At 44.3% G+C, this 26478-nt stretch overlaps 1 long non-coding RNA gene and 1 other non-coding gene across 3 annotated transcripts; one reads left to right on the forward strand and one right to left on the reverse strand.

The window, feature by feature from the left end:
* Positions 1-231: 231 nt before the first annotated feature.
* Positions 232-4185, reverse strand: LOC107522911 (uncharacterized). Of its 2 annotated transcripts, none has more exons than XR_009549691.1 (3): positions 3494-4185; positions 1111-1698; positions 232-403 (listed from the first exon to the last, which is right to left on the reverse strand). It is a non-coding gene; the product is annotated as an uncharacterized LOC107522911 (long non-coding RNA). The 2 variants fall into 2 exon arrangements; XR_001601666.2 differs by lacking the exon at positions 232-403 and having other exon boundaries at positions 967-1698; positions 3494-3564; positions 3931-3964.
* A 2088-nt stretch (positions 4186-6273) lies between these two features.
* Positions 6274-6457, forward strand: LOC132538366 (U2 spliceosomal RNA). Its single transcript, XR_009549759.1, has one exon. It is a non-coding gene; the product is annotated as a U2 spliceosomal RNA (small nuclear RNA).
* The last annotated feature ends 20021 nt before the right edge of the window (positions 6458-26478 follow it).

Genomic DNA, 26478 nt, shown 5'->3' on the forward strand with positions numbered 1-26478 from the left:
ATAATGCCAGATTTCATTTCATATGCATGATCTTTATTTTACTTTATTATTTATAAAAAGGAAACACTGACAAAACCATAGGATAAGAGGGATACAACATCACACAATTCGCACCACCAGAACTCCTTATCCCATCTCTTCCCTTGATAGTTTTTCTGTTCTTTAACCCTCTGGGAGTATGGACCCAAGGTCATTGTGGGATGCAGAAGGTGGAAGGTCTGGCTTCTGTAATTGTTTCCCTGCTGAGCATGGGCGTTGATAGGTCAATCCATACTCCCAGTCTGCCTCTCTCTTTCCCTAGTGGGGTGAGGTTCTGGGGGAATTGGAGCTTCAGGACATATTGGTGGGGTTGTCTGTTCAGGGAAGTATGGTTGGCATCATACTAGCATCTGGAACCTGGTGGCTGAAAAGAGAGTTAACGTATAAAGCCAAACAAGTTGTCGACTAATCATGAGCCTAAAGGCTGGAGTAGTGCAGATGAAGAGTTGGGGGAGGGGGTCTCCATTTTGTAGATAGCTGGTAGGCATATTTTAGTTATATTCCAGAGGGCCTGTGGCTATACTAATTCCCCCCCCCACCCCCCCCTTGAATCTGACATCTGATATGCAGGTGGATCTAAGTTATTGTCTGGGAAGGTGATGTCATGGCTGACAGGACCAGAAAGCTGGATCAGGGAAGAGAGTAGTTCCCAAATATGGGAAAGGTATAAATATTGTTGATTATAAACCCCATTGATTTGATGTGATCTGGGGCCTATGTTCAGCTTGGGAGCCTATGTGACCTCTGCATCCCTATAGATCTGAACTCACATTCTGTGGTCATGAGTAGGAATATTCCAAGCTTCCCCAATAACAGGACCCATCTTCCTCAGGTGTAGCATACAGTATGTTGTACAGCCTTCCTTAGGAGGATGGAACGTTCTCTACTGTTGTTGATCCAAGTTGAGGGCAAGGTCCTATGGGGGCCCACAAAGGGGTCTGTTTTCTTGTTCCTGATAGAGATGACTGGTAACAATGGAGAGAGGGATTTATTCAAGGTCTAGGCCCATCATGTCTGTTTGGGAATCTCAGGACTTCCCGAATAGGACCCCAGCCATATGCATGATCTTACCTGTTCTTTCCCAAAGCCCCATGAAAGAATCCCTTGTCATTATCTCCATCTTCTGGGTGACATGACCAGGGTTTTGAGACTTGCCCAAGATCATTGTGAGTATCAGAGTGGTCCAGAAACTGATGTCAGGACTCCCATAGGATTGCCCAGTGGGTTACACACAGTCAGACCTCTTGCGTTCTCTGACTGTTTATTGATCAGAAGAAGAGGTGGAGGTGGTGGGGAGAAGCATTCGCACCCAGGTAGAAATCCTCAGGTTCCTTTGGAAAATCTTGAAGGCTTCCTAGAGGAGGGGGCACCTGGGGAGCTGGACTATGAATGAAGAAATTCCCAGGCAGCTAGCAGCATCCTTCCTGGTGGGTTCTCAGGAATTTATAGCCTCTTCAGTAGTTGGAATACAGGTGTAGGTTTGTTATTGGACTTTGGGCTCTGCTGCAAGCTTCAGGCTGGGGAGACTTTTAGGAATGTGTCTCTTGCCTTTCAGGATTACCTTTGACCTCACCTGCTGTTTACCCTCTTCTCCCCACCCCCCCTGCAGCTTGCATGAGTGCCAGGAAATTGTTGGTCAAAGGTGAGGTCACCAAGAACCTAGAGAAACAACAGATCATCATTATCCTTGTTTACCTGTTGCTTTACAAGCTTCCTCCCATCCCTTTGCATTACCTGTGCTTTCTGCCCCCTTAGAAGATCTAGATTCAGGGGTTGGGCCACAGCACAGAGGGTTAAGCGCACGTGGTGCAAAGTGCAAGGATCAGCATAAGGATCTTGGTTCCAGCCCCCAGCTCCCCACCTCCCCACCTGCAGGAGAGTCGCTTTACAGGCAGTGAAGCAGGTCTGCAGGTGTCTATCTTTGCCTCGCCCTCTCTGTTTTCCCCTCCTCTCTCCATTTCTCTCTGTCCTATCCAACAGTGATGAAATCAATAACAACAATAACTACAACAATAATAAAAATCAACAAGGGTAACAAAAGGGAAAATAAATAAATAAAGAAGATCTAGATTCTGGCCTGCATTGCTCCAAGACTGACCTTCCCAAGATGCTCCTCACTGTTCTATACTGTGCCAGGTATGTGTTTGGTCTCTGTCAAGTAACACAACTCAGACTGTGAGGTCAGCTGAGTCCAGACACTGGCTTCCCTGTGGCAACTCTGTTTGCCACTGTGTTCTCAGGGCCTGCTATTCAACCCTGCCGGTTTCAGTTGATAAGACGATTAGACGAGGGAGGCATGTGTCCTGGGTCTGAAGCTCAGCCTTAGCTTTTCTACAAGGCCTACTGGGATTACTTCCACACTCTTTTTTTTTATCATCTTCCCAAGCCTACCTTTGGTCTGCCTGTCTCACCCTGGTTTTCCTTTACTGTTGTGCTCAGATTAAGTCAGATGTTCAGCCACCAGCAAGCTCTGTCTTCTCATTCTTTTACATGCCCCCCGACCCTTCTACCCCTCCGCTCCCCCACCCAGGGCCCTGTGCTTAGCAAGTTTCTAACTGATGTATGATGACTCTCTGGCCTGTTTTATTTAGACCAAAGCAGAGGGGGCTGGGAGATAGCTCACTTGGTAGAGTACACACTTTACCATGCTCTTAGACTGGAGTCCAAGCCTCTAGCCACCTCACTGGAAGCACCAAAAATAGGGGAAGCTTCATGAACCGTAGCACAGTGCTGTGATATCTCTCTTTCTCTCTCTGTCTCTCACATTTTACCTTAAAAAAAAAATTTCCCCCCTTGGGAGTAGTGGAATCATGCAGGTATGGAATCCTAGTGAAAACTGTGGTGGCAAAATAGTTTATAAAATAAATAGGCCAATGTGAGTCCAGGAAGGTCAGATTGTTTCTCAACATCTTTTTTTTTTTTTTTTAGTTTGGTCCAGCCTGAACACCATCACTGAGTACAGTGCTGCCATTTTATTTTATTATTATTATTGAATATTTTATTTCTTTTAATGACAGAGATACATAGGAAAGAATAGAGCTAGATAGATAAACCAGAGCACTGCCCTGGCTTCTGGTGGTGCTAAAGATTGAGCCTAAGGCCTCAGAGCCTCAGCATGAACCATTGTGCTGTCTTCCCAGCCCAGTGCCATCATTTAAAAACCATTATTGCTCCTTCATTCATTCACTCAGATGTTGCCCAGACTCTTGGTGTACCAGGCACTGGGTTTGTTGTGGTGTTCAGAAGTTGAGGTGACCTGGCTCCTGTTTCCCAAGGAGGTATGATCCCTTCAGGAAGCCAAATATCAGGGGCAGTGAGAGAGAGAGATTCCTCAAACTCATGGAAAAGTCTAACAGTCATTTGTTTGGCATAACCTGAATGTTTGTCCATCCTGACCTAAGACATGTCTGTGACCGTCTGTGGCCCTGGCTCACAGATTGGTGGGACTCCTTACCTCAGTACTTTCTCCATTTTCACTGCTGAGGGCAGAGTCACAGTTAGTGGCTGGCAATGAGAACACCCATCCTGAGAAAGGACACTCTAGTCAGAGATGGGTAGAGACTGCTGAGGCCGCACAGGCATGCAGGAAAGAGCTAGGTATCGAACATAGGCACACTGATTCCAGTTCTTGTGCTTTCTTCCTTGTCACTAGGCCAGTGCCTTGGGCTCTGGGCACAATTGGACGGTCCTTGCTAGTGATGATACAATGACAAGCATTGAGAGGGCAAACCCATTTGGAAGGAGATAGGATAGGAATTAAACCCAATAGTTTGGGGTAAGAGGATGCCTGACTTGGGGGGGCAGGGAAGCCTTTCACCACCCAGAGCAAGGCAGCCTAGCAGGGGGAGAGAGGGAAGGGTTGAGAAGGAGATGCTCCCTGAGCTTCCTGACCTGACAACAGTCTCTCATGCAGCTCCCAGGCCTTTTTTTTTTTTTTTTTTCCCTTTCTTCTCTAGCAGCCCTAGGAAGCAAAGTCCAGTGAGGTGATTTTTGTTATCCCCTCCCAGGGCAGCCTTAAAGGGCTAGCATCTCCTCCTGAGGTTAATGATTACCTGTTGGGTCACTCTCAGATCCTCATAGTGGTGTGTGTAAGGCTAGCTGGGTGGTAGTGACAGAGGGGTGCACTATGGAAGGGTAAGGGAGTTACCTGAGGAGGAGGAGGAGGAGGAGGAGGAGGAGGAGGAGGAGGAGGAGAAGGGTGGCGTGGCGGCTGCTTTGAATACATTCCCATAAGTGTTGCCTCATCTCTTGGCTGACCTCAAGCCATGAGGAGGGGCCTGTACCTTTAAGGGCACCTGGCCCATGGAGCTTGTGAGCCCAAAAGGGAGAGTAAAGTCCAGCTCTGACAGGAGAACAAATTGGGAAAGGGGGAAAAAAAAATCCAAGCTCATAACTCCCACATTAATGGGCTCTCCTAGTTAGTCAAGAAGGGGTATGCTTGGGGAGGCCTTGGCTTGGCCCCTCATGCAACCCTCCTAGCTATACCATATCCCATAGCTGTGGAAGGCTAATTATTCATGGTTATAGTGATATGAGATACCCTCTATTGGGCCTAGGGGATATATAGACTCACTTATGAGAAGAGCACATATTTCAACATCCCCCCTTTTTTTTTTTTTTTTTTTAACCCTAGCACTGCTCAGCTTTGGTTTATAGTGGTGCTAGTAGGGACTGAAATTGGGACCTTGGAGCCTCAGGCATGAATGTCTTCTGCATAACCACTATGTTATCTCCCCTGCTTTTTTTTTCTTTTCTTTTCTTTTTTCTTCAGACTGGAAAAGGGAAAAGGAATCTCAGAGAACTTATGTAACCATGCAAGAGTATGTAGCAAGCAAGAAACAGCCAGATTCAACCACTGCACAATGTCCATTTAAATGGCATGTTGCATTCTCCTTTTCCCTCCTCCTCCTCCTCCCTCTGTGGGTGATGGGCTGTGGTTGTATTTCCCCACCAGCCTGGCTCAACTAAGCCTTTAGGGACCATTTGAGATGTTGCCCATCCCACCGACATCATCTCATCTCTTCCTTCCCCCATGAGAATCTCATAGCCCTCAGTTCTGCCATTGCCTTGGGCTCTTTGGCAAAGTATCTATGACCTTCCAGCAGTCCAGGAGTTCCTAGCATTGGCACAGGGGCTCTGAGGGGTTTGTAGGAGTAGAATAACCTGGGAAAGGCAGGGGGATGGACAAGCTGGACCTCATAGAAAAGACATCTGTGGACAGGGATGCTCTCACTTCTGGTAATTCCTTATCTCAGGTTCATACTCTCTTCTCACTTCTGATTTACAGATCTTTACAGGCAATTTGGGCTTAGTTGTTTAAATCAAATGATATCCACTGGACTTCTGACTACAGATTTCAACTAGAACTCCACACCCATTTGTTTAGACAAAGAACAGAGATAGGCAGTACAATGGTGTTTGCCAGGAGCTGAGAAAAGAGACATGATGAAGCTGATTAATGGTTATGGAATTTCAGTTGAAAAAGTTTTAAAAGTTGTAGAGATGAATGGTGAAGACAGTTGCACAACAGTATGAATATACTTAATGCCATGGAATTGTGAGATTTCAAATTGCAAAATAGCTCGCTTGTATGGTGTGCTGCTTCCCATTTATGAAACTCAGGCTCAAGTCTAACCCCTAACTCATTGAAGGAAGCTTTGGTGTTGTGGTGTATCTCTCTCTCTCTGCCTCTGTCTCTGTAAAAATTGCAAAGATAGTAAATTTTACTACAATAAAAAATAAGTAGGGGAAAATTGTAAGTCCAAAACTGAGCATGCAGTATTTGAGACATGATAGCTGTTAAAATTCACTATTAAAAGGTCACTATACTTCACCATTTTCAGCTGATCTTGGATGGACCTTGAAAAATTCATGTTAAGTGAAGTAAGGCAGAAACAGAAGGATGAATATGGGATGATCTCACTCTCAGGCAGAAGTTTAAAAGCAAGATCAGAAGAGCAAACACAAGTAGAACCTGAACTGGAATTGGTGTATTGCACCAAAGTAAAAGACTCTGGAGTGGGTGGGGGCGAGAATACAGGTCCAAAAAGGATGACAGAGGACCTAGTGGGGGTTGTATTGTTATGCGAAAAACTGGGAAATGTTATGCATGCACAAACTATTGTATTTATTGTCGAATGTAAAACATTAATTCCCCAATAAAGAAATAAAAAAGAAAGTAAAAAAAATAAAGGTCATAAAAAACAAATTAATTAATTAAAATTCACTATAGTAATCACTTCTCAGACTTTTGGCTAAAATCACATGTCGTATCTGTTCTTATCAGTTTAATATCTGACATGTCCTCTATCCAATGACAATATATTAAATGGAATTTTGGAGCAGGGAACTGGAATAGGGTTTACTCAACCTGGTATTGCAAGAGTGATGCACTCTTCCTCATAAAAAAAAAATGAAAGAAAGAAAGAAAAAGAAGGCACCATAATTAACCTTAAGAAGGGAGCACAATTTTAAAATAACACAGAAAACTGACTCTATAAGGAAAACTTCATGGGTTTTACTAAATAGATTCATAATCCTATGTGAAAAAATACATAACAAAGTCAATGTTAACCTGTATATATAGTATAAAATTGTTAATATCCTTACATGAGTAGTCTTATATCAATAAAAAAGTGAACTTGTAGAAAAGAGTAGGAAAAAGGGTGATCAATTTGATAGCCAGAAAATAATTGATACTCAATCAGTAAAATGATCTTGGAGTCCATTCATTTCCATGAAATATGAACTATCTATTAAGTATAATTATTGATATAAAAGAATCTAGTGCCATTTTATAGCTCTTTCATGTACACTGCTAATACCAAGTAAGGTATGCTTTTCAAATTATAGAAGTTGCTTTAGTATTTCTTGCAGAACTGGTTTGGTGGTGATGATTTCCTTTAACTGCTGTTTATCTGAGAAACTCTTTGTCTCACCCTAAAACCTGAGTGATAACCTGGCAGGGTAAAGTATTCTTGGTTGGAGATCTTTTCCATTCAACATTTTGAATAAATCCTACCAATGCCTTCTAGCTTGTAGAGTTTCAGTTAAGAAGTCTGATGATTATAGTTTTGTGAGGGTTCCTTTATATGTGCCTCTTTGTTTTTTCTCCTGCTGTTTTCAGAATTCTACCTCCCCCCCCCCCACTTTCTTCTTCTATAATTGATTGCTGCTATTTTATCATCCAGCACACTGATTCTACTTTTGGCTTGTATCATTCTGCTACTAAATTCCATATATATATATATATATATATATATATATATATATATATATATATATAATTTTATTTTAACTCAACTATTGTATTCTTTAGCTCTATGATATCTGTTTGGGTATTTCTCACACTTTCTCTGACCTTAAAGCCTCCATCAGTTAGCTTATACAATTCTGTTGTAGTTTTGTTGATGTTTCTCAGGTTTTTGTCTTGATCTATTGGTACAATAGATCTTCGTTATGTCTAATACTATGTGAGGGCCTGAGCTTAGGATCTGTGAGAAGATCTAAGAAACCAAGGAATTCACAGTTATGAGGACCTGGCAGTACCAGTATGCCATGTACACATAGGCTTGTGGGAAGCCAAGGGCTTACGGCTATGCCCAAGATTTGCCACAGGATGGGATCAAGTGGACCTAGACAATGTTTATATGAAGTGATTATCTAGCAGCTTCTTTGCTCTGAGTTTGAGTGGGCATGAACAAGACTAGATATTCAGACTTGTGTGCTGATCCATAGATATGGCACTGAGATATGGGCCTAGATGGCAACCTAGAGTACACTATTGTAAATGTCTAGTGGCAGTTGTAGGTCAAAACTGAGCAGATCTGAGCACGGTTAGGGGCTCATGGTTCCTAATACATGGCAATAGCCATGGTGCCAGCATTGACCTTGCTAGCTAGGATAGTGACAAGAAGTTTGATGAAGCAAGAACCCAGAAGTGCCCATGTACTGAGTTCAAGCAGGCCTGAGCAAGACTGGGTGTTTGCAGTCACAGAAGTGGTTATGATGCCAGAGTGAAGAGGGTCTAGACAATGACTTGGAGTTCTGTTGAGTGTGCCTGGTGGTTCTTCTGCACCAAGGTGAGCAGACATAGGTAAGGCCAAGTCCTAGAAATCCCAAGGACCCAACAAGAGTTCAAATGGGTCTAAGCAGTAACCTGAGTTTTAAGGTTTCAAGTGTTTTATTGGTACCTGAATATCATAACTGAGAAGACCTGGGTGTGACCAGAAGCCACTTTTAGAGAAAAGGCCCACTGTCTGGGAAATCCAAGTCATTATTTCCATGAAAGTCTGAGCTGGTTGACCCTGAGTTCCTTCCTTTCTAGGGGGGATGGTAGGCTGGTCCCTTCTGACTTCATGAACTTATGATAATGGTCTTTTTCAGACTGGGAACTTTCCTGTACATGCCCCCCCCCCCATTCCTTTTGAACAAAGGCCATGAATTACTGTGTATTGGCCAACCTGAAACTCATGGCAAATATCCTGGCTTTGCTCAAACTTCCCCCATTCCCCCTGCCCGGAGGTGCTCTGTTTAACTGCCCCCTTACCCCCTCTGCTCAGAGGTGCTTGTAATCCATTCTTAGAGAAAAAGGCTTACTTATACATTGTAAGCTCATGACTGGATCCTATATGGTAACTTCCCAGCTAAGATCAAACACCTGACAGGTCAAGATTTAACTCTGCATTGTGTGTATGACTTAATGATTACTCTACCTTCTCTCTGAACTTTGGGTATATCTGCCTGCTTGTACCCCCCCCCAATAAATAAGTCATCCTAAGAGGCTTCTCCTGGAGCTGGTTGGTCATGTGCTTCCTTCCTCTTTCTCCACACACTTCACCCTCGTCACCAGGACCCCCCCCAAGGACCCCCAGGGGCCGCCTCGGCCTCCACCACCAGTGGTCAGGAAGGCGGAGAGCCCCAGGACGACCCACAGCCAATGGTTTCAGGATACTAGAAATTCCTGGCTTGTCAGAGTAACACAGACCTTGGCAGGGTGTGGAGCAGGGACACCAATGCTGAGGGTGGGCATGGAAGTAGGTTGAGCCTCAGTTCCAGCTGGTTATGGAGTATATACTTCCTGGCTCTGTCTCTCTGTCTCAGCTTTTGGCTGGAGGTAGGTAGCAAACTCCTTAGGGCTTTTGCCTCTAGGGTCTGTTACTATGGAAAAGTGAGATACAATATGGCATCCACCAGCTGCTCCCATCCAGGTTGTGAGAGGGAAACAAAATGGCACCTGCCAGCAAATTCCATGGAATTTCTATCCTACTGTTTTTCATCTCCAATTCAGTGTTGTAATTACAGGGTTATAGGGTTAGGATTTCTGGAGTTTAATGCAAATGTTCACTCTTCCTTTTAGCCTTTCTAAGGAAATCTTCATACCTTAGAAATCTCTTCCAGATAGAAGCTGACTGTCTCATGGGAACTGTTTTCCCTGGTATGGGTGTCTTTCCTGGCTGTATATTATCTCTTTGTCTCTTGCTGTATAAACTCTGCATAAATTTACACAGATTCCAGAAAGATTTCTGAGCAAATTGTAACCCCCATTTTCATTTGGTTTTGTTGTATTTACTGGAAGAGGTAAACACAGATTCTCTTTCTCCAGCCATCTTGCTAGAAGTCTGACATTGTATTCTGATGCACAATGACATTTGTTTTGTTTTTTTCCCATTTTTATTGGTGATTAATAGCAAGTTACAATATTTTAAGATTACAATATATAGTTCCATACCACACCCATCACCAAAGTTCCAGTGCACAATAACTTTTAATGTTCATGAATTACCCTGGGTCTTTGTGCTGATGGTGCAGTTGCTTCATCTAAGATTCAAGAGTGTTCTCTCTGACCACCTCCTCCCTAGGCCTATTTCCCTGTATTGGTGACCCATTCAGCTGGATGACTTCACCAGAGGCAGAGACCACTCCAGAGGCAGAGTGTCAGGTCTGGCACATAGTATGGATTCAGCAGGTTTGTGGTGAATGGGGGAAGAGCCCTTAAGGATGATGACAGATGACTGAGGCTGAGGATGGGGCAATGGGAGAGATGAGGGCTCTTAGTGCTTTGGAGAACAGCTACTACACAGCTTGCTTTTTCCAAGCAGGGGAACAGACAGAGAGAGAGAGAGAGCAGCAGGTGAGGAGCATGGACTCTGGAGCCTGAGTGCTGAGTCTGCATCTTCTCTTAGTGCGTGTGCAGTCCAGGGACATTTACATAACCCTTACATGCCTCAATTCCTTTGTTATCTTTGAAATGGGAATAATAGTAGGTAGCTGAGAAGGTTGGTTATGAGAACCTAGTGAGTCATAAGACGTTGAGCACAGGGCTTAGCATATCATAAACATTACAGGTGCTGGTTGTTACTATTCCAGCTTTACTTCATTAGCATCTGCTCTTTGAGGGCAGAGAATATACTTACTGCATCTGGTGGTGCCAGTGCCCAGCACAAGGTCTGCCGCAGAGCTGCTACTCACTCAGCAATTATTAATTGAATTCATCTGCTTTCCATCTCCCAAGCAGCCCTTCCTTTCTCCACTCTCAGTCTCTCTTGCTGTAACTTCCTGTCACATTCAGTCCTGGGCTCCACTATCCTGCTGCATGGTGGGTTCATCTCACTCTGCAAAAAGCCACTGGGAAGGTAAACTGCTGGTTCTCAACCCTTCAGAAGGGCTTCTTGGGGCTGGATGGGGCAAGGAGCTGGGTGGGCTGGGGCAACAGGTCAGTATTGAAGAATGGTGTGCCATACAAGGTGCGACTTCAAAAATTATTTTTTGAGAAAGTAAGTTCTTAAATGAATAGGACAGGAAGGTTGGTAATGGCTAAAACTGAAAATTAGCATTATACTATTCTCTTTTACTTTAGTGGGTATTTAAAAATAGCTGCAATGCAAATAGATAGAGAGACAGAGAGATAGATAGATAGAGAGAGAGATAGATAGATAGATAGATAGATAGATAGATAGATAGATAGATAGACTGAAACCTCCTTTAATGCAGTGGGGGCTGGACTTCAACCTAGGTTGTACACATGACTAAGCATCACACTATCCAAATGAGCTATTTTCCTGGACATAAAGCTGTTTTTTTAAGCTAAAAAGAAATAATAATAATAATAAAAAAGAGAGAATGTGAGCTGGAGGAGGCCTGCCACTTTCCACTTTCCTTCTCCTGTGCCCACGTGGGATCATGGAATTGCAGGACCATTTTCTACTCCCATGAAGGGGCCGGGACCTTTCTGTGCCTGTTGTCTTTACATTTGCCTGCTGTTTGCTTTGCACTTGGAAACAAGGGATGAGAGAGAAATCCTCCTAGGTCTCCCGGAAGTGGATTGACCTTAGGTCTTTCCTGGCACTCATCAACGTGACTTGATGGTTCCTCAATGTTTTCCTAGTGGTGCCTGGACCAAGGGTTGAGGGGCATTGCTGACTCTTCCCCATCTCGCCACCATGAGGCAGACTCCTCTGTGGGCTGCCCCACTACTGTTCATTAACAAGGCACTGAAGCCATGGCCAGCTGTGCCCCAGAGGGTGCCAGGCTCACACAGATCTGGGCAGTCAGTTGTGCCCTCTGCATAAGTGTCAGCCAGCTTTGAACTCCTGGTGTCCTGACTCCCCTGACATCACCTCAATCCTGTGACTTGCCCCACCTGTTAGCAGGGACTTTGTCCTTGAAGACTTTGGCCTCTCTTGGGATGCTCTTGGGCAGTATGTCAGGTGCTCAGAGGATAGCTGCTGAGACTTGGAAGCTGGCCTGGGACGGGGGTGGGGGGATCCCACTTTACCCTACATGGCTGGCTCCAGCTGTAAGACTAATGAGTCACCTTATGCAGGTTGTGATTGGGATAGAGGGCAGGGCAGGAGCATAGTTATGTGTGTGTGTGTGGAGGGGTGGGGAGCCCAGGCTCACAGCCCAGATGTTCCCATCTCTGAGAAGCCTGGTAGCTGCCCTGTGTCTCCACACAGGTAGCATGGGCTTGTGTGGGTGTAAGTGCAGAGACACAGGGTGGGGGTCAGCATGGGTGTGTGTCCATGCTGAAGGGGATGGTTCGGGTTGATGACAGAGGCTTGGGGGGCTGAGTCAAGATCAGAGTTGAGAGTGACCACAAAATGACTATGGACCAGGCTCATTACCCTGTAAGGTAATGGCCAGGAGTTGGGGGGAAAATTAAGGCCTCCAGTTGCCACCCCAGTTGCTGGTCTCATTATCTGAATGATGATGACTTAGGAGGAAGGACACTTGCCACCCCTGGCAATCACACCATCCTTCCTTCCTTCCTTCCTTCCTTCCTTCCTTCCTTCCTTCCTTCCTTCCTTCTTTTCCTCCTTCCTTCCTTCCTTCCTGCCTCCCTCTCTCCCTCCCTCCTTCCCTTCCCTCCTTCCTTCCTTCCTCCCTTTCTTCTTTCTCTCTCCTTTCTTTCTTTCTTTCTTTCTTTCTTTCTTTCTTTCTTTCTTCCTTTCTTTCATCTCTCCTGCCACCAAGGCTTTGCTAGAGTTTTATGTCTGCGTTATTTTACTGCTCCTTGCAGATTTTTTTTTGCTTCTTCGAGATATAAGGTGAGAGACACAGACACACAGAGAAAAGGAGAGACACCACGGCACCATTCCTCTGTTCCAGGAGTGCTCACGCAGTAGCCCTCATCTCTCTGTGTGTGACTATCTGAGAGTCCATGTGTGTACCATGCTCCATGTCTGGTGCATCCTGTGTAGACAGATGGGAGGCTGTGACATATGACAGGCCCCATGTGTAGGTTTTGAGGTCTCATGTGTTCATGGGTGTATAGTCATGAGATATATCTGTATTTTCTTTTATTGTTTTGATTTGGGGCACATGTAAAAGTGGACATTTTCAAAATTACACAATCTTCTAGAACTAGATTTTAACAGTTGCTGTTCTATTTCTATCTGCACATAAACGTTTTACAGTTTATATCATAATTACATATAAATAAATGCCTTTGATAAATTGTTGAACTTGATTTTCTTATATTATTATTACTTTTTACTTTAAAAGCTTTTTTGGGGGGCTGGGTGGTAGTGCAGCTGGTTAAGCACACATGGTGCGAAGGACCAGTGTAAAGATCCCGGTTTGAGTCCACGGCTCCCCATCTGCAGGGGGTGTTGCTTCACTAGTGGTGAAGCAGGTCTGCAGGTGTTTATCTTTCTCTCCTCCTCTTTGTTTTCCCTCAGCTCTTGATTTTTCTCTGTCCTATCCAACAACAACAACAGCAATGGCAACAATAACAACAACAACAAGGACAACAAAATGGGGAAAATGGCCTCTAGGAGCAGTGGATTCATAGTGCAGGCACCGAGCCCCAGTAATAACCCTGGAGACAAAAAAAATAAAAAGCTTTTTATTCTCCTATTTTTTTTTTCAGATAGAAAGATCAAAATAGAAGAGAGAGAGGGAGGGAGGGAGAGAGAAGCTATATCACGGATGCTCTCTTCAACACCTTAGGAGCTGAGCATCAACCTGGGTTGTGCACAGGACAAAGTAGTGAACTATTCATGTGAGTTATTTTGCTGGGTATGTATGTATGTATGTATATATGTATGTATGAATATACATATTTCCACCAGGATCATTACTAGGGTTTAGAGCCAGCACAACAAATCCATCATTCCTTGTGGCCATTTCTTTCTTTCTTTTTTGTTAATAGAGTCAGAGGGAAATTGGGGGTGGGGTGGAGGAGGTATAGAGAGGGAGAAAGACACCTGTAGCACTGTTTCATTGCTCTTGAAACTTCTCCCCTGCAGATGGGGACTGGGGCTTGAACCTGGGTTCTTGTGCATGGTAGTGTGTGCTACTGGGTGAAGCACTACTCAGAAACAGAGCACTGCTCAGCTCTGGTTTATAGTGGTACCAGGGATTGAATCTGGGACCTTTGAATCTCAGTCATGAAAGTTTTTTGTATAACCATTATGCTCCCTACTTAATATTTATACTTTTGTATAACCACTATGCTAAATACTTAATTTATGAACAAAACAATTTATTTGAATCATTTACTTCTTTTAATAACAGAATAAATCACATTTGATAAACTTTTATTACCACCATTTGAAAATGGCATTTGTTGGCTTATTATTTTTCTTTCTCACTGGAATGTTTTTTTTGTTTTGTTTTGTTTTGCCTTCAGGGTTATCACTGGGGTTCAATGCTGGCACTATGAATCCACTGCTCCTGGTGGCTATTTTTTCCTCCCCCCCCTTCCATTTTATTGGCTAGTACAGAGAGAAATTGAGAGGGGTGGGGTATGTAGAGAGAGAGAGAAGGATAAACACCTGAAGACCCACTTCACTGTTCATAAAGTGTCTGTCCCTGCAGATGGGGAGTGCAGGTCATTGCACATATTACTATATGTGCTTAATCGGGTACACCACCACCCAGCCCCCTAGAATTATTTAATCTTCATGAGGGTCAGTATCTTGTCTGTCTTTTTTTTTTTTTTTCCTCCTCCAGGGTTATTGCTGGGCTCGGTGCCTGCACCATGAATCCACCGCTCCTGGAGGCCATTTTTCCCCCCTTTTGTTGCCCTTGTTGTAGCTTCGTTGTGGTTATTATTATTGCCCTTGTTGACGCAATTCGTTGTTGGATAGGATAGAGAGAAATGGAGAGAGGAGGGGAAGACAGAGAAGGGGAGAGAAAGACAGACACCTGCAGGCCTGCTTCACAGCCTGTGAAGCGACTCCCCTGCAGGTGGGGAGCCGGGGGCTTGAACCGGGATCCTTACGCTGGTCCCTGCGCTTTGCGCCACATGCGCTTAACCCACTGTGCCACCGCCCAACCCCCGTCTGTCTTTTCTCACAGTTGTATTTCCAGTGTCTAAAAAGTGTTTGGCACATAAAGGTTCTGAGTAGGCAATTTTTGTATAAGTAAGAAGGAAAGCATTCCTGGGAGAGTAGCATTTAAGTAAAATGAAGGGTAGATGGCACTAACCAGATGAAGAAAGGGTAAGGACTGTTCTCAGTAGCAGGCACAGTATATGCAAAGGTCTTGAGGCAGAGTGTGTTCCAAGGAGCTGACTGGTGGCTGGCACAGTTGGAGTGATCTACTTCTTTCTGGGTAGAACTTTCTCAACCATCTGAAAGAGTTGGGAAAGTCACCGAAGAATTTAAAGCAAAGGTGTGACAAGATCAGCTCTATGCTTGTAAAAGATCTCTCTTGTTGGTGGAGGAAATAAATTCCGGATGGGGGCTGAGAGCATCAGCAGCTGGGCTAGGAAGGAACTTGGTACCATTCTTCAGATGAGTAATGGTGGTGACTTGGCCTGGGCTGGTTGCTATGGCAGTGGAGCTCCTGGGATCCAGCCAGGAGATTTTTCAGCAGTAGACTTGGGTAGGCTTGCAATGCTAGGCTGGTTGAAGGAGTGAGGAGGCGAGGGAGGTGGTGGAGTGCTCCTCAGATTTGTTGCTTAATTGGTTGGTAAACTGAATGTTTACTATGCACTGGGCTTTTCCTGACTACTTCATTGATCCAATTAATCTCCACCTCTGGGGTAGGTGGATAATGATCCTCGAGAAAAGGAGGCTCCAAGTGATGAGGACTTCTTTGGAGGTTTCAGCGTGGTGCAACAAAACCCTCTTATTTTATACCAGTGAAGCTTGTAGACCAAGACATATAAACAGTGAGACCTGGGGCACCTGGTTGAGTGCACAGGTTACCGTTCACAAGGACCTGGGCTCAAACCCCAAGTCTCCACCTGCAGGGGGGAATCTTCCTTCATGCAAGGTGAAGTGGTGCTGTAGGTGCCTCTCTTTTTCTCTACCTATCTCTGCCTCTTGATTTCTCTCTCTATTCAACAAATTAAAAATAAATGAAATATAGGGAGTTGGGTGGTAGTGCAGTTAAGCGCAGGTGGCACAAAGCGCAAGGACTGGCGTAAGGATCCCAGTTCGAGCCCCTGTCTCCCCACCTGCAGGGGAGTCGCTTCACAAGTGGTGAAGCAGGTCTGCAGGTGTCTTTCTCTCCCCCTCTCAGTCTTCCCCTCCTTTCTCCATTTCTCTCTGTCCTATCCAACAATGATGACATCAATATCAACAATAATAGCTACAATAAAACAACAAGGGCAACAAAAGGGAATAAATATTAAAAGAAAAAATATATTAAAAAAAGGGACACAACATAGTGGTCCAGGAGGTGGTTCAGTGGATAAAGCATTGGACTTTCAAACATGAGGTCCTGAGTTCGATCCCCGGCAACACATGTATCAGAGTGATGACTAGTTTCTTCTTTCTCTCTACTCCTATCTTTCTCATAAATAAATAAAATCTTAAAAAAAAACACAACATAAACAATGAGACCTATCCAGTGCAAATATTTCATGTTAATTGGATGCCTATGGATGTTTTAATGTTTGTAGACTTTTATTTATTTGGCAGAGCTGGGGTCTTATGTGTGCATGGTTTCACTGATCCCAATGTCAGCTTTTACATTTTGATAGATGAGCAGGCAGGCAGGCAGACAGACAGACAGATCCATTAATTTCTGGGGCTTGAACTTGGGCCACAAGTCTGGTAAGTGAGTTATCACCCAGTGAGTTATCACCCCAGCCCTGCTAGACTTTTAATATATGGCTAAAGCCTCCCCTGGGTAGAGGCCCTCTTGAGTCCCGTATAGTCATTCTTGCACAAACCTTTCTGTGACAGTCTTTTTTTCTCTGGGTTCCAGTTTCGGTTTAAAGTGGAGCAAGAACTTCACACCACTTAATCCAGGGCAGGATTCTTCCAGATTATTAGACACTCCCCTGCCCACCCCCCTCACCCTACCCCAACTGCTAGCATCTAGCTCAAGGGCAGGTTTTCAGTAGCTTGCTATTACCAAGTTCTTCCAAGGGTTTCAAATTGGAAGTTTAAGAAGCAAACTATTTTTTTTTCACTTTTTGGTCGTAGTCATATTTCACTGTCTTGTGTAATTTTATTTTTATTTTATTTATTTATTTTTTTTATTGCCACAAGAGTTATCACTGGGGCTCAGGATCTATTGCCCCCAGTGGCCATTTCCCCCCTTTTAAAAATTTTCCTTTTTCTCTCTTTAAGAAAGAGATAAATTGAGAGATGAGGAAGAGATAAAGAGGGAGATACAGAGAGAGACAGAGACCTGCAGTACTTGATTCAGTACTTGTGAAGCTTCCCCTTTGCAGGTGGGGAGCCGGGACTCAAACCTAGGTCCTTGTGCATGGTAACATGTGCATTTAACCAGGTGTGCCACCAACAGGCCCCTGTCTTGTGTCATGCTAATTGAGCTGTATAATTATACCAAATGCAACAGGAAGTCAGTTTGGGAACCTTAAGCACAGTGGCCCCTGGGACAACAAAAGGGGCACTGGGGGCAGAGGGAGTGGGTGCAGCCAGGAACAGGCTTCCTGTTGGGCATTGGTCTGCAGGCTTCACATGGGGGTTATGAGATGAGCCCATGTATGAGGCCAGTTACCTAGGAGAATGAGGGCAATAGGGAGTGAAATCTCTGGTGGGTACTTTCTGTTCTGCTTTGCTAGAAGAGAAATTCTGCTTTTGGTGTTCAGTAAGCATATTTGGAGCCATTAAATCAACATGAAGTACTATCAGTAGTTTCAGTGCTCAGCACTGATTAGATTTACAAAAGTATTCTGTGTACCTAAAATTATTCAATTTACTAGGAACAGGCTGAGACTGGGTTAGAGCACAGGATTTGCATTCACAAGGTTCCGGGTTCAGTCTTTGGCACTAACAACAGCCAGAGCTAAGCACTGCTCTGGTTAGAACAAAGAGGCAAACATTCAAACAGATGGCCAGGTGATAGCACATATAGTAGAAGTGGGAGCACTGTGTTCGAGGGCTGCTTTGAGAGGGCTTGGACAGTGGAGGAAGTGCAGAATGCACAGGACTGGACTGTAGAGGTGGTGCCTGGAAGATGAAATCAGGAGGGACTGGAAGATGAAATCAGAAGTTAAGGGCAACTCAAGCTTGTTTAGTGAGGATCAGAGCCTGTGGAGACCAAGGGGTGGGGGTGAGGGGAAAGGGGCCAACTGGACCCTTGTAACTTGAGTGAGGACTGAAGAAAGCGCAATGCTGTCTCTCTGGCCTCAGGACTAGCCTTTTGACCCAGAAGTGTGACAATTCCCCCCCACACACACACACACATACACCAGTGGTGTGTAGGGGCTTCTTCCCATTGAATGGTACTTTAGGCACAGACAAACTTGTAGTCAAGTCTATTAGGTCAGTAGGGTCCTCTCTGAGGAATTTCAGAAGATGATGGCTTGAGGGAGGGGAAATGTAGTCCTGAGATTGGAAAGGGGAGGGGGTTGGAGTCTGGAACAGCACAGTGAGGGGTGGTTCTGGCCAGGATTCTGGTAGACTGTGGGGATAATGGCTCCTGAGCACTTAAGAAAGTAGGGAAAGTAACCAGAAGCCAGCATGGGTCATCTGTAACTAGTGTCAGGACAAGTAAAAGCAAGAGTGTTAAGGGCTTATGGCCCAGGAGGTGGTGCAATGGCTAGAATGTTGGAACCAAACCACACCAAACCAAATGAAGTCCTGAGTTCAATCTCCATCTTCACACTGGACAGAATAATGCTCCAATTCTTTCTCTCTTCTTGCTCTTTCTTGTTAATGAATAGATAAGTATTAAAAACAAGAATATTGATGGGTGAGGAGAGAGCTTAACAAGTAGAGTTCATACTTACCCAGCTGAGCTCACATGGGAGCACCACATGGGAGCATCATTTCTGGCATCAGGGGAAACTCCATAAATGGTGGAGCTGTGGTTTCTCTCTCTTGTCTCTCTCCCTCTTTTTCTCTCCCCCTACTATCTCTACAATTAAAGGGGGGGAGAATCTGCCAAGAGCAATACAATAGTCCATGTGTGAGGTTCAAGGACAAATAAAATTTAAAAAAACGAGAGTGTTGAGAACTAGATAAGAAACTACCATGGAGTAAAATCTAAATAGTATCAAAGGGTATTCAGTGAGTAATCTCTCTCACTCTTCAGCTTCCCAATTATTCTCCTCAAAGGCAACCAGCATTACCACTGATTACACATATAATCTCTCCATCTTCCTGTCTCTCTCTCTCTCTCTCTTCCTTCCTTTCTTTCTACCACCTGTCATCCATCTATTATTTGTTATTCATCTACCTGTCAGTCTTCCTACCTACATATTCACCTTCCTATCCCTCCTTTAAATAAATTAGATTATAGTATATTTTATTTGCTGCAATTTAACCTAGCTTTCTTTTCCTCTAGCAATGGAATCTTAGAGACTGTTGCGCTGTGATGCCTGTGGAGCTGCCTCATTCTTTTCAGGACCCAGGATGGTTCAGATGCCCCTTCATTTTGTTCAGCTATTTATCTCCTATACTTCCTTCATCTTTCTTTATTTTTTTTCTTTATTGGGGAGATTAATGGTTTACATTCAACAGTAAAATACAGTAGTAGGCACATGTGTAACATTTCTCAGTTTTCCACATAACAATTCAACCCCCTCTAGGTCCTCTTCAGCCATCCTGTTCCAGGACCTTAACCCTCTCTCCACCCCAGAGTCTTTAACTTTGGTGCAATACACCAAACCCAGTCCAAGTTCTGCTTTGTGTTTTCTTATTTTTAAACTTTTTTATTATTAGTGATTTAATAATGATTGACTAGATTGTAGACAAAAGGGGTACAATTCCCACCACAAAAGTGCCATATTTTATCCCTTCCGCTGGGCCCCTCCACCTTTTTTTCTTAACAGGATTCCCACAATGAGTAACTGTGAATGTATATCACATCCTGTGTGTTTGATTGGTATACATGAGTTTCTACACAATAAATACTCAGAAGTGGAACTGTTAAACCAGAAAATACATGCATGTTTAAACTGGATAGGTATTGTCAAACTTCATAAAAGATGTGCCATCATTGCCCCCTCCTCCATCTTGAATGTTTGAAAAAGCCTCTTACCCCATATTTTGGCTAATAATGTATTTTCAGACTTCAAAGTCTTACAGGTACTGAATGATTGGATAGAAGAAAATTAGAACTTTAGGAGTAATACCAAAGGAGACCACCTGGTACTGCAACAAGACACTAGAACGACTTCAGGAACCTACCAAACCACCGGTGAGTGCAAATACATGTGGCTTGTGGATAGAGAGGAACCTAGGGAGAGATTAAATGGCTGGTAACAGTCTGGCAGTTTAGCAGTTGAGACACCACCTCCAGTCTGTTTCACCAGCAAAGAGATGGCTGAAGGGAGGAGAGGACTCCCCTGAGACTCACCAAATGCAACTGTGAGTCTCCATTGCTACTGCCCTTCTAAGGTAGAAGATGAAATCCAGAAATCAATTTCTCTTACTATAGCAACAAAAACAATAAAATATCTAGGAGTAAACCTAACCAAAGAAGTGAAAGACTTGTATACTGAAAATTATGAGGCACTACTCAAGGAAATTGAAAAAGACACAAAGAAGTAGAAAGATATTCCATGTTCATGGGTTGGAAGAATTAACATAATCAAAATGAATATACTACCCAAAGCCATCTACAGATTTAATGCTATCCCCATCAAGATCCCAAGCACAATTTTTAGGAGAATAGAACAAAAGCTACAAATGTTTATCTGGAACCAGAAAAGACCTAGAATTGCCAAAACAATCTTGAGAAGGAAGAACAGAACCAGAGCATCACACTCCCAGATCTCAAATTGTATTATAGGGCCATTGTCATCAAAACTGCTTGGTACTGGAACATGACTAGACACACTGACCAGTGGAATAGAATTGAGAGCCCAGAAGTAAGCCCCCACACCTATTAATGGACATCTAATCTTTCACAAAGGTGCCCAGACTATTAAATGGGGAAAGCGGAGTCTCTTCAACAAATGGTGTTAGAAAAAATGGGTTGAAACATGCAGAAGAATGAAACTGAAGCACTGTATTTCACCAAATGGAAAAGTAAATCCCAAGTGGATCAAGGACTTGGATGTTAGACCACAAACTGTCAAGGACTTGGATGTTAGACCACAAACTATCAGATACTTAGAGGAAAATATTGGCAGAACTCTTTTCCGCATAAATTTTAAAGACATTTTCCATTAAACGAATCCAATTTCAAAGAAGACTAAGGCAAGCATAAACCTATGGGACTACATCAAATTCAAAAGCTTCAGCACAGCGAAAGAAACCACTACCCAAACCAAGAAACCCCTCACAGAATGGGAGAAGATCTTTACATGCCATACACCAGACAAGAGTTTAATAACCAAAATATATAAAGAGCTTGCCAAACTCAACCACAATAAAACAAATGAATGTCCTCTCCAAAAATGGGGAGAGGACATGGACAGAATATTCACCACAAAAGAGATCCAAAAGGCGGAGAAACACATGAAAAAAATGCTCCAAGTCTTTGATGGTCAGAGAAATGCAAATAAAGACAATAATGAGATACCACTTCACTCCTGTGAGAATGTCACACATCAGAAAAGGTAACAGCAGCAAATGCTGGAGAGGTTGTGGGGTCAAAGGAACCTTCCTGCACTACTGGTGGTAATGTAAATTGGTCCAGCCTTTGTGGAGAACAGTTTGGAGAACTCTCCGAAGGCTAGAAATAGACCTACCCTATGACACTGCAATTCCTCTCCTGGGGATATATCCTAAGGAACCCAACACACCCATCCAAAAAGATCTGTGTACACATATGTTCTTAGCAGCACAATTTGTAATTGAAGCAACCCAGGTGTCCAACAACAGATGAGTGGCTTAACAAGTTGTGGTCTATATACACAATGGAATACTAACTCAGCTGTAAAAAATGGTGACTTCACCGTTTTCAGCTGATCTTGGATGGACCTTGAAAAATTCATGTTAAGTGAAATAAGTCAGAAACAGAAGGATGAATATGGGATGATCTCACTCTAAGGCAGAAGTTGAAAAATAAGATCAAAAGAGAAAACACACGTAGAACCTGAACTGGAATTGGTGTATTGCACCAAAATAAAAGACTCTGGGGTGGATGGCGGGGGGGGTGGGGGGGAGGGTGTAGAATACAGGTCCAAAAAGGATGACAGAGGACCTAGTGGGGGTTGTATTGTTATGTGGAAGGCTGAGAAATGTTATGCATGTACAAACTATTGTATATTGTATTTACTGTAGATTGTAGAATGTAAGGCATTAATTCCCCAATAAAGAAATAAAAAAATTTAGAACTTTAGGGAAAAAAATTAGAACTTTGACATGCATTATTGTTATTAACATTTTGTTGACTCTCAGGAGAATGGAGAATGGAAAATACAGAGAGTGTGGAAGATCTAGAATTCCTCAAAATACTTGCTAAAATTTCTCAGGCACTTAGATAGTCAAGTTGGGGAACTAGTGGCCTAGATGTGGCTCAGTGGGTAGAGGACATTCTTTGGATGTGTACATGAGGTGCTGGTTTAATCCCTGAGACTTAACATGATGGAGCAGTGCTCTGGTCCCCATCAAAATAAGTGAGTTAATAAATCTTTGAGAAAGACAGAGTCCTGTAGCTGGGATTATAAAATGGTTTGGTGGAAAAAAAATAATAAAATGGCTTGGTGAGTCAATGATTGGATAAAAGACAACTCATTCAACAAATACCTATAGGTGCCTGCTGTTTGCTGGAAATTCCTCTAGATACTGGAATATATTAATGGACAAAATAACCCCCCCCCAGAAGAAAGCCTCTTTGTAGAGTTTGTGTTCTGCAGCAGAAGACAGACAGTAAATGAAAATCAGAATGATTAAGACTTGTAGTATATTTGAGGGGAAATGAGACAGATGTAGACCCTGCAGCTCTGATCCATCCTCATGAAGCTTTCCCCCTGCATGGAGGGGCTGGGGGCTTGAATCAGGGCCTTTGTGGCTGTTGTGTTGAAAATAGTTTGTAGCAGGAGGCAAAGGGCACAGTGAGGGAAGAATGTAGGAACCCAAAGAGCAAGATCAGAAGTCAAGAAATTCTTGAAAAACCTAAGTGAGAGGTGATAGCAGCTTGAAGCAGACAGGCCTGGACAGAGAAATGGTTGGATTCTGACATGTTTTGAAGGTAGAGCCCACAGACTCTTCTGACAGTTGGGATGTGAGAGGTACAAGAATGAGATGAGTTCACATGGTATGAGTGATGGGAGGAGGGAGCTGTCATGACTGGAGGTCCAGAGATGGCAGGGCCTGCGGTGGATATGTTGACTGGAGAGGGCAGGGTCCTGGATTCTGATTTCAAATGCCAACTGCCTAAGAGGGAGGGGGCAGAGGGACGGAGTACAGACGACCTGGAGGCTTGCTGACAACTCCCCGTGTGTCAGCAGTGACGCGTGTGATCCGAAAGCAAGGCAATTACAGGCTAGGTTAATGGACATATCATATCCAGAGGAGGGGAGGTGATTGACCTGCTGGGCTAGCAGTGAGAGGCAATGCTTCCCCTGGGGGAGGGGAAGGCAAAGAAAGAAATAGACAGTAGGGACTGGGTTGGAAAAGGTGGGGGGAGTCAAGGAACTAGAAAGAAGTTGTCCCAAGAAATGAGCAAAGAGCTATAAGACTGAGCTTGGAGGAATGAACTTTTAGGAGTGGACCTGAGGGAGATGAACTTGGAAGAGTGAACTTGGTGACTGGGGGTGGGTGGGGAGCTTCCATTCCAAGAAGAACAAGAGTTGGTATATTCAACAGTGGTGGGAGGGGCTAAACGAGTGGGGAGCTGAAAGGAGACAGACTTGGGCCATGACTTTCCCTACTTCGACTTGTAGATTCTACCTGAAACTTTGTACACCGTGAGCATTCCAAACCTTTTCAGTCCCAGGCATGCTTTTTTTGTTTTGTTACTTATTTAATGTCATATTTGTTTTTTCAATGCCTGAACCCCAAGTCTTGGGGAAAATAGTCCTTCCTTTCAAGACCACCTGAATAAAAAAAGAGCAGGTTTGGAGCTGATCCTCGGGATAGTCTCTAACCCAAGAGCAGGCTGATAAAGGCAGAGGGCGAGGGTAGCCTGCTCTCCTCCCTCCACAAATGTCTGGACACGCAGAGGAAGCCCAGTAAGAGGAGAGACATAGCTCTTATCCTAGAAGGCCCCTAGCCTTTCGGCAGAAGGTGGGACAAGCTCCAGGGATTAGAAAACATGGTGTAACCAACATCCCAACTCAGGCCGGAGGGAGCAGAACGTCTTAGATATATGCCCTGTAACTCTCATGCCGCCCAACAGAATTGTCACGAGAGCCACATACATATTTAAAATGTTCCTAGTTGTGACATGACAAAAGAAAAGCAAAGGTCAGGTGGTAGCTCACCTGGTAGAGCGACACTTTACTATGTGCAAGGACCCTGGTTCAAGGCCCTAGTCCCCATTTGTAGGGGGGAAGCTTCACAGGTGACACAGTGCTACAGTATCTCTCTGCCTCTCCCCACTTTTAACAGTCACTCTCAGTTTCTCTCTGTCTTACCCAAAAAAAAAAAAAAGAAAAAGAAATAATGGCCACTGGATTCATCATGCAGACACCAAGCCCCAGCAATAGCCCTGGTGGCACTGAAAAAAAAAAAAAGGAACATGAACAGGTGAAATTCATTGAATGATATCTCTAATATGTCTCCAAATAGGATCATGTTGGCTGGCAGGCAATAGATGAAAGTGGGTTGAGGGAGGAGAGATAATTTTCTTCGTGTTAAGTCCTTCCATTCTACAGGAACAGCAGCTGCCAGTGTGTGTGAGGACAGTGAGGGCTCTGTGATCTGCCTCACCTGGTACTACCTCCCATTGCCGAGAGGAGTCAGGGTGGCCATGGGTGTGTGGGAGTCCCATACCAGCAGTGGGTGCCACCTTGGTGCCTGGCTGGCTGTCAGAAGAACCTGCAGGGACCCTCAGTGGCCACCTGCTGCGTGTGTGTCCACAGGTCTCTGGGTGCGTTTCTGGGAGGAAAGCAGCCTGTGGTGTATGTGCTTGCTGTTTTCCAGCCCCGGTAAATATTAACAAAGCTGTGGGACCAGGTCCTCTGGGAGGCCAGGGCTCCCCTGGTGGGGAGGAATGGAGATAATGCTGTGTACCTTAGATAGGGCTTTCAACCCGGCCTCCTGCACCGCTGGACTCCGAGCTGCCCAGGCAACGTGGGCACGGCTTCTGTTCCCTGGGTTAGGGGGCCTCGCCCGCCCGACAGGAGATTGTTAGCACCACAGGCCTCAGAAGTGCCACTTGCTCCACATTCGCATGGGCCTCACCCCACTTCTCAATCTCCTTCCCACACCTCACCCTCTTCACATGAAGGACTTTTTTCTCCAGATCCACTTGCCAGAAAGCTCAAATAAACCCAACTTTGGGGCATTAGGAGCAGACAGAGTTTGGGAGATATCGACTTCATCAGCACCGACATCAAGAGGCACTCACAAAGCCCTTGCTGTATGGTAGACCCCCCTTCACTTACCTGTCCCCAGGCCAGCAGGGCCTTAGTAGGTCCCCCCCCACAAAGGAGAGAGCCTGGAACTCAGCATACCAGTGAAATACAAACCCAGGCCTTTCATTGGACTACTGCTAGCTACCATTATGTTCTCTGGAGGAAGGACAAAGCAGGCATGCTTACTTGGATTTACATAAACAAATACTAGGTGGACACAGGGAAGCTAAGGAAGTATGGCAGAGGGGAGGGAGAGACAGGGCGGGGCAGTGAGGAGTCTCCAGGTGTATCCTTGAGTATTAAATTGATACTAGAACCGTATGGGTATAAAGTTTGGTTTTAAAAAGAAGTGAAATTAAATGAAAAAGTCTCATTTACTAAATGAGGGAAAGAGAGAGAGACCATGTGGCAAATGTGATGCGGGGGTCTGAATTCAGGAGTTTATGCGTGAGAGTCCGACACTATATCCTGGCCACGTGAACTGGAATTTTAACTTCATTTATTTTCCCTCCTGTTAGATAAGAATGTGTTTCCCAAAGTAGGTGAGAGTGATAAACTGAAAATTTTTTTTTTCATCATCTGTAGTGTGTGTAGACTCTTATTTTCCATAAAGACAGTCACTGTCTTTATGGAAAATAAGAGAAACAAGTGAGAAAGAAAAACAAGTGAGGTTTTTCTGGTTGCAGCTTCGAATTGGGGGAAAAAAACCCCACCAAAAATCCCTACCCTTGGTGCCTGGCTCCCTGTTTTAGAAACCTTGAGTCTGGTAAAGAAAATCACCTGATGCTACTGCAGACAATCCCCAGGATGAGGGAGAGATGATAGCTCCGTTCCAGGGAACCCAGATCCTCTGAACTAGGGCAAAGAAATGGAGATTCCTCTGTTCTCCTCTAGGTCTGGCTCTACCAGGAAGCCTTACTTTACAGTCTACTCAAAGTGCCAATATTTGAATAACTTCCCTTCAGTGCTTGTCCCTGGCTCCCCGGAGGTGTCTATATGTCCTCCCCTCTAGTCAACCTCAGACCCAGGGAATGTGTGTGCTGAGGGTCTAGAGTGATGGGAAACTTCTCCAGAGGCTCCCCTGACCTCCTCCA

Source organism: Erinaceus europaeus, chromosome 4 (assembly GCF_950295315.1).
Source record: "Erinaceus europaeus chromosome 4, mEriEur2.1, whole genome shotgun sequence".
Classification (NCBI taxonomy): domain Eukaryota; kingdom Metazoa; phylum Chordata; class Mammalia; order Eulipotyphla; family Erinaceidae; genus Erinaceus; species Erinaceus europaeus.